Source organism: Triturus cristatus, chromosome 9, assembly GCF_964204655.1.
Source record: "Triturus cristatus chromosome 9, aTriCri1.1, whole genome shotgun sequence".
NCBI lineage: Eukaryota > Metazoa > Chordata > Amphibia > Caudata > Salamandridae > Triturus > Triturus cristatus.
Genome location: NC_140592.1, coordinates 1,181,036,492 through 1,181,042,861, shown reverse-complemented (window position 1 = coordinate 1,181,042,861; position 6,370 = coordinate 1,181,036,492). Strand labels below are relative to the sequence as shown.

Here is a 6,370-nt window from a genome sequence, read left to right as displayed (position 1 = left end):
GGAGGCATCCATTATGAAAAATGTATCTGGTAAACCCACATTGAGGCCTAGTTAACATGTATCAGAAAAACACATATCCATATATCTTAGGAAACTCATTTAAAAGACAATAGCACTATAGCAATTTGTACATGTGTAATCAAGTGCAAACTACATTTTGCACATTGTTACTATTGCACAAAAACTTAAATGCACAAAAATCTTTAACACAGGTCGTAATTTGTGACCCAATATGATTGGCAATAACCACTGGCATAGTGGCCTGTATGGGTCAGAAATATGTGCTTTCTTTTTTAAAAAAAGGAAAACATGTAAAGCAGCCTGATTTCCTCAAAGAGAATGGTCTGCTTTTTCTGAAAGTTTCATTGAGACTTGCAGCTCAATTCCCAAAATGTAAGGGACCCTTTCTCTTTTGTGAAGAAACTTCCCGCAAACTTGGGGTTGGTAACTTTTCAATGCTTTGCGACTAAAAATGAATGCAACAAACCACTGGTACATCAATGTATGATTCGCAATTTGGAAGGGGCACCCGCAACTTGTCCATTTCCAATTCTATTTCAAAATCCATTTCCCAACCCATTTATGTTATGTTATGTTATAGTGTTTTATAAAGCGCGCGATTACCAAGTAGGTGTCCTGGCGCTGTCCACAATTCCTAGATTCTTAAGCTGACGTAGCTACTGAAACAACCAGGTTTTTAGAGCTTTCCTAAAATGAAGTAAATTCTCCATATGTCTCAAGTGGAGAGGTAGTTTATTCCAGAGCTTGGCAGCCCCATAAGAGAAACTACGTCCTCCCCAACGGACTTTTTTTATGGCTGGAATCGTGACAAGCCCGGCCTCCGCTGAACGAAGATGCAGGGCAGGGACATACCTAGTGAGATGCTTAGTCAGGTAATCTGCGCCTTCTCCCTTCAAGGCCTTAAACACCAAGCACAAGGATTTGAACTGAACTCTCTTATGGATAGGCAACCAATGCAAGTCACGGATGGCCTTGGATATCGGGGAGAACTTTGGAATACCCGTAAGTAATCTAGCAGCCGCATTCTGCAATAACTGCAGTCTGTGCAACAGATTTTCCTGTATATTCAGATACAGACTGTTGCAATAGTCGAGTCTGGAGGTCACAAGAGCGGTGACCACCGTTTGTCGACTATCCGGAGGAAGCAAAAACAGGATCTTTTTTAACATTCTTAAAATAAAGCCTGTTTTGGAGGCTACTGCCTTAACCTGTAGTGTCATGGTGAGTTTGTCATCCAGCACCATCCCGAGGTTTTTCTCCTATTATTTTACTCTGGAACGCCCCCTTTGCATCTCATTAGAGATGCAAGGGGAAGCGAAGAGTAAAAGGGTGCTAACATGCACATTTTGATAGGGTGCTAGATTTATCTCTGCTTTTTTGGATTTTAAAGCCAAAAAAGCAGAGATAAAGCCCTTGTTGATATGCCCCTATATGATTTAGCAGGAAAATAACAACTTTCAATAAGTGACATTTTCAAAAAATTGTTATATAAAATCCTACTTTACCATGAAAAAAGATTTTCCATTACAATTCCAGAGATACCTGCTCCCATATCGAAATTACAGCCTATTAAATGTGACAACGTAACTCCAATGTTATCCTTTGGGATAGGGAGGCCTTGCAGTAGTGAAAAATGAATTTAAAAGTCTTTCACTACCAGAACATGTAAAACTTAACATGACATGTCTTTCCTTTCAAATACACCGTAGTCTGCCCCGTGGACTGATCAGAGCCTAACCTAGGAGTGACTTACATGTATTAAAAAGGAAGGGTTGGGCCTGGCAAAATGTTTATTTTGCCAGGTGGAAATGGCAATGTAAAAACTGCACACACAGGCCGCATGGCAGGGCTTAGACATGTTTCAAGGGGCTACTTAAGTGTGTGGCACTACCAGTGCTACAGGCCCACTAGTAGCATTCAATTTACAGGTCCTGGGTATATGCAGTACCACTTTACCAGTGGCATATAAGTACATTAGATATGCCAATTAGGAATAGGCCAATACTACCATGTTTTAAGGAATGTGCACATGCCCTTTAGAACGAGTTTGCAGTGGTAAATGCGGAGACTGAAAGCCAGAAACAAGGAGATCAGCAAAAAGAGGTGAAGGAAGGCAACAATGTTTGGAGGAAGACCACCCTATGACTGATAGGTCTGACAGGAGCTAATAGATTCTACCAAGAGATTAAATAGAAAATCAATTACCTTTTTAAATGAGATGTGAAAAAGCACATTGGTAACTTGTTATGTGAGGATTGAAGCTACCATTGACCATATTTATTTGTAAAATAGCTTTTAGATGCAGGGATTTACATGCAGAAATGTAATTAAATCGTTACATGTTAGTAATTGTTTTTTATCAGTTCCTTTTAAAATGTATACCTTTCTCTCTGTTATATTCTATTTATCTTATTTCCAGTCCTATTGAACAGATATCATCAGGATAGTGATTTGAATTGCATAATGGTGATGGTTTGTGGTTGATGTTCTTGAGTTTTTTAATTGTCTTATTACTCTGGGTCGGACCGAGGAGTTGGATGGTTTGGGGGAAACATGAGTGTTCAACTAGAGTGAAACACATCAAAACTCCTGGGTCTACAGAAAGATAAAGATAAGCAAAGAGAAGCAAAGAAAAGAAGTCATTTACACAAGGGTGACCTAGCTAAAATGGAATATTCATTTAAAGGATGAAACTGTGATACCTAGTCACCTTGCGGGCTACAACCCGTGCACTGAGAGCGAGGAGGACAGCGGATGTTTTTGAGAGGTATAATAAATACCCTTTAATGAGCTCAGAGTGATGAGATCAGAAGAGCGTAAGCAAAGAAAAAATGTGACACTTAAAACTGACTACAGAGTACACAAATACCTTTATTGATGCATCCCTTGGCCAGGAAAACAGGACACTGTAACAAGAGCGAAACCTGCTCAATACCTGGGTGGGGGAGGGAAATCGTCCTTTAAAAGGAGGATTCCAGCGTAGCTAGGTCACCCTTCCTTAAACCCCACCCCTGCAAACCCCACACCTGCTCCTTCTTTTATTTTCTTCTCTTTCTCTTTCTGTAGATCCAGCAGTTTTTTGCGTTTCATAGTGGTAATTTGGGAAGTCAGTTTCTGCTGACTAAAACCAGCATTTAAAGAAATCTCCTCTGGCCCTCCTTTTGTAACTTGTAATTTGTTCAAAAAGAGAGACAATTGAGGTTCGGTTTTGATATAGGCAGAAACAAAAAGGTTTCCGAGTTGATTAGCCAACATATGGATTTTATGAGTAAGAATTTTTAATGGCCTATAGATTAAAAGATTGAATGTACATAAATGGATATTTTGTTTGGTTAGTAGGTATTCTATTGTGTATCTTACCACATTGATCACACATGGATATCTCTATGGAAAACATGGGCATTCCATTATGCACACATTTTAATTTATGTTGAGAATTAGAGTTGTTGGAAATTGCTAAGGAGCACTTTCATGGATTGCATTGCTGTAGTTAGATCGATGCTACATGGGTGTTTGTTCTGTTAAACATATGAATTAATTGGTAGTTCTTAATTCATAATTCATGAGACATTTCATGTATATGTGTTTTTGGATTTTTGAATTAATATTGAATGACAAACTCTACGAAAGTTTATCTATAATTGATACATGAGAATGCTTTATGAGGTAAACTGTGTGGCTCATTTAATACACATGGCATGAATAATTATATTTTGAAAAATATTGAGCTGTGGATTAGATACCAAAGTCCTGATTTTTTTATGCCTGCCTTCTCCCTTGCCCACTTTGTTTGATATTTGCTATTGTAAATCGTAATATCTTAATTACTGGTGTAGTTGGATTCTTTCTGTGTTTTCAATAGGGTTGTGTGATGTTATTTTGATGTAATAAAGAATCTAGAAGCTGCTGTGTCTGAGCAAACATGCCTCTTGCAAAAGATCTCATGCATCCTTCTCCCGAGGAGGAGAAGAGGAAGCACAAGAAGAAGTGTCTGGTTCAGAGTGCAAACTCTTACTTCATGTATGTGAAGTGTCCAGGTTGCTACAAAATCACCCCTGTATTTAGCCATGCACAAACGGTGGGCCTGTGTGTTGGCTGTTCTTTGGTTCTTTCGTCAGCCCACAGGAGGGAAGGCGAGTCTCACGGAAGGTTGCTCCTTCAGGCGAAAAGCGCCATCTGCATGCTGAGAGACAATGGGTAGGACTACCTGCACAGTATGTGGCACAGAACGTCAGTTCAGAACAAAGTGTTTTGGATAAATATTACATGTTAATGTTAATGTTAAGAATGATTTGTAAAGCGCACGTACACCGATTGGTTTCATGGCGCTGTAGTAGGCCTTGCCCGTTACCTACGGAGAAGTCATATGGAGGCTTGTGCAAATAACCATGTTTTGAGGGACCCCCTGAATTTCAGAAGGTCAGTGCATGATCGGATCTCCAAGGGGAAGGAGTTCCACAGTCTAGGGGCGGGGGTTACTAATCTGCAGCCTCCCTGACGTTTCTGCTTGAACGTGGGGGTGGAAAGGAGCAAGAGGTGAGCTGATCGCAGGTTGCGAGAGGGGGTGTACCTGAGTATCAGGTTGTTTATGAATTTGGGATTTTGACCGTGTAAGGATTTGAAGATCAAGCAACCAGTTTTAAACACGCAACGTTGAGGGATGGGGAGCCAGTGCAATTTACTCATTAGAGGTGTCGCTGGTTGCCACCTTGGTTGTCGAAGAATCATTCTGGCTACGTGATTCTGGACTATCTGCAGCCGTTTGAACAGGTAGAGTGGCATTCCCAGGTAAACAGAGTTTGCATTGTCCAGGTGCGACAAAACGGTAGCTATTACAGCCAAGAGTGAGGAGCCTTGCGGAACACCACACGTAGTTCTTCGTTTAGGGGCCATGAAGTGGCCTGAGCGAATGGCCTGGGACCGGTCTTCCAGGAAGGAACTAAGCCATCTAGCGGCTGCGCCCTGGATGCCAGCTTGCCTGACACGGTCTGCCAATATATTGTGGTCGACCATGTCAAAGGTGGCAGAGAGATCCAGTAGTACCAGTGCTTGAGGGGAGCTTCTGTCAGCGTTTTCACGGAGAGTGTCCAGGACAGCTAATATCACTGTTTCTGTGGAGTGTGCGGGTGGAAGCCCGCCTGGTGAGAGTAGAGGTATTTTGATTCTTCCAAGAAGTTGGACAGGCATCTTGCTACATAGGCCTGTAGTACTTTCGCCAAAAAAATGGGAGCAGGGAGATGGGACGCTAGTTATGCAGATTCATAGGGTCAGCTTCAGGTTTTTTTAGGAGAGGAACCACAATGGCTTAAATGGTGTTGGAACACGACTGGAAGAAAGGGACTCGTCCAGGAGGGCGAGGGCTGGGCCCGGGAATGTTGAGAGGGAGTCTTTTAGTATGTGAGGTGGGCAGCAGTCCGTGCTGGCTCCTGATTTGACTTTAGTCAGGAGGTCCTGAAAGATCTCGGTGCTGATGGTTGGGAAACAGCTAAGGTTGCAGTTGTTGCTGCACGTAACGGAGGAGGTTGATGGAGCGGGTAATACAAAATGTTGTATACCCCCCCTATTCTGCATGTTTATACTAATTAGAATAATCTATTAATTATAATACTATTAATGTGTTTGTGCGAAGTTTAACCAACATTACTAATGTACGAAATATACGTGGGATTTGCATTTTGCATGGGTAAAATAATTTTTAATTAACAGACGTACGCATACTAATACTAGAAAAATAGAATATTGCATGATATATGTTGCTTTTGTGACGTTATCTTATGTTGCACCAGATGACATCAATGGGTGAAAATGAACGCTTTAAATGTCGCCATATGCTTGATAATTACAAGCACATTGGGGAATTAGTGAGGGTTTAACATGTTATTCGTTATTTCTATGTTTTAATTACTTTTTGTGTTTGTTTCGCTTAAGCTGTCCTTTGGGCTTAAAATCAAGATGGCCGCCTGACATACTCGACAAGATGGCCACCATTCCACGAGGTTACAGACAAAGTGCGCCTGCGCCAACCACACGTACCAGTGGCCTCGACATGACCCTAGACTTGCTGTGCCTTAGCAAGGTCACGACGGGATGCCTGCCAAGTGTTTCGACAAAAGACTTTTATAAAAACCGGCTGGAACATGTAGGATGACCTAACATCCCGAACTGTGTGAAACCTCACCGGACGATCTAAACCGACCAATGGGATGAGCCCAAATTCTCTAAATTGTATCTTTTAGACCTTATTTCCATTAAATAAATGACGTTAGAATAGATAGGAATATATCTCTCTCTCGTACTTTCCCTTTTGCTGACGGAGACAACGGTGACGCTACGTGACGGCTGTGTTCCT

General features: G+C 41.5%; 1 pseudogene; it reads left to right on the top strand.

The window, feature by feature from the left end:
• Positions 1 to 3,943: 3,943 nt before the first annotated feature.
• On the top strand, positions 3,944 to 4,208 carry LOC146799586 (small ribosomal subunit protein eS27 pseudogene; annotated as a pseudogene).
• Positions 4,209 to 6,370: the final 2,162 nt, after the last annotated feature.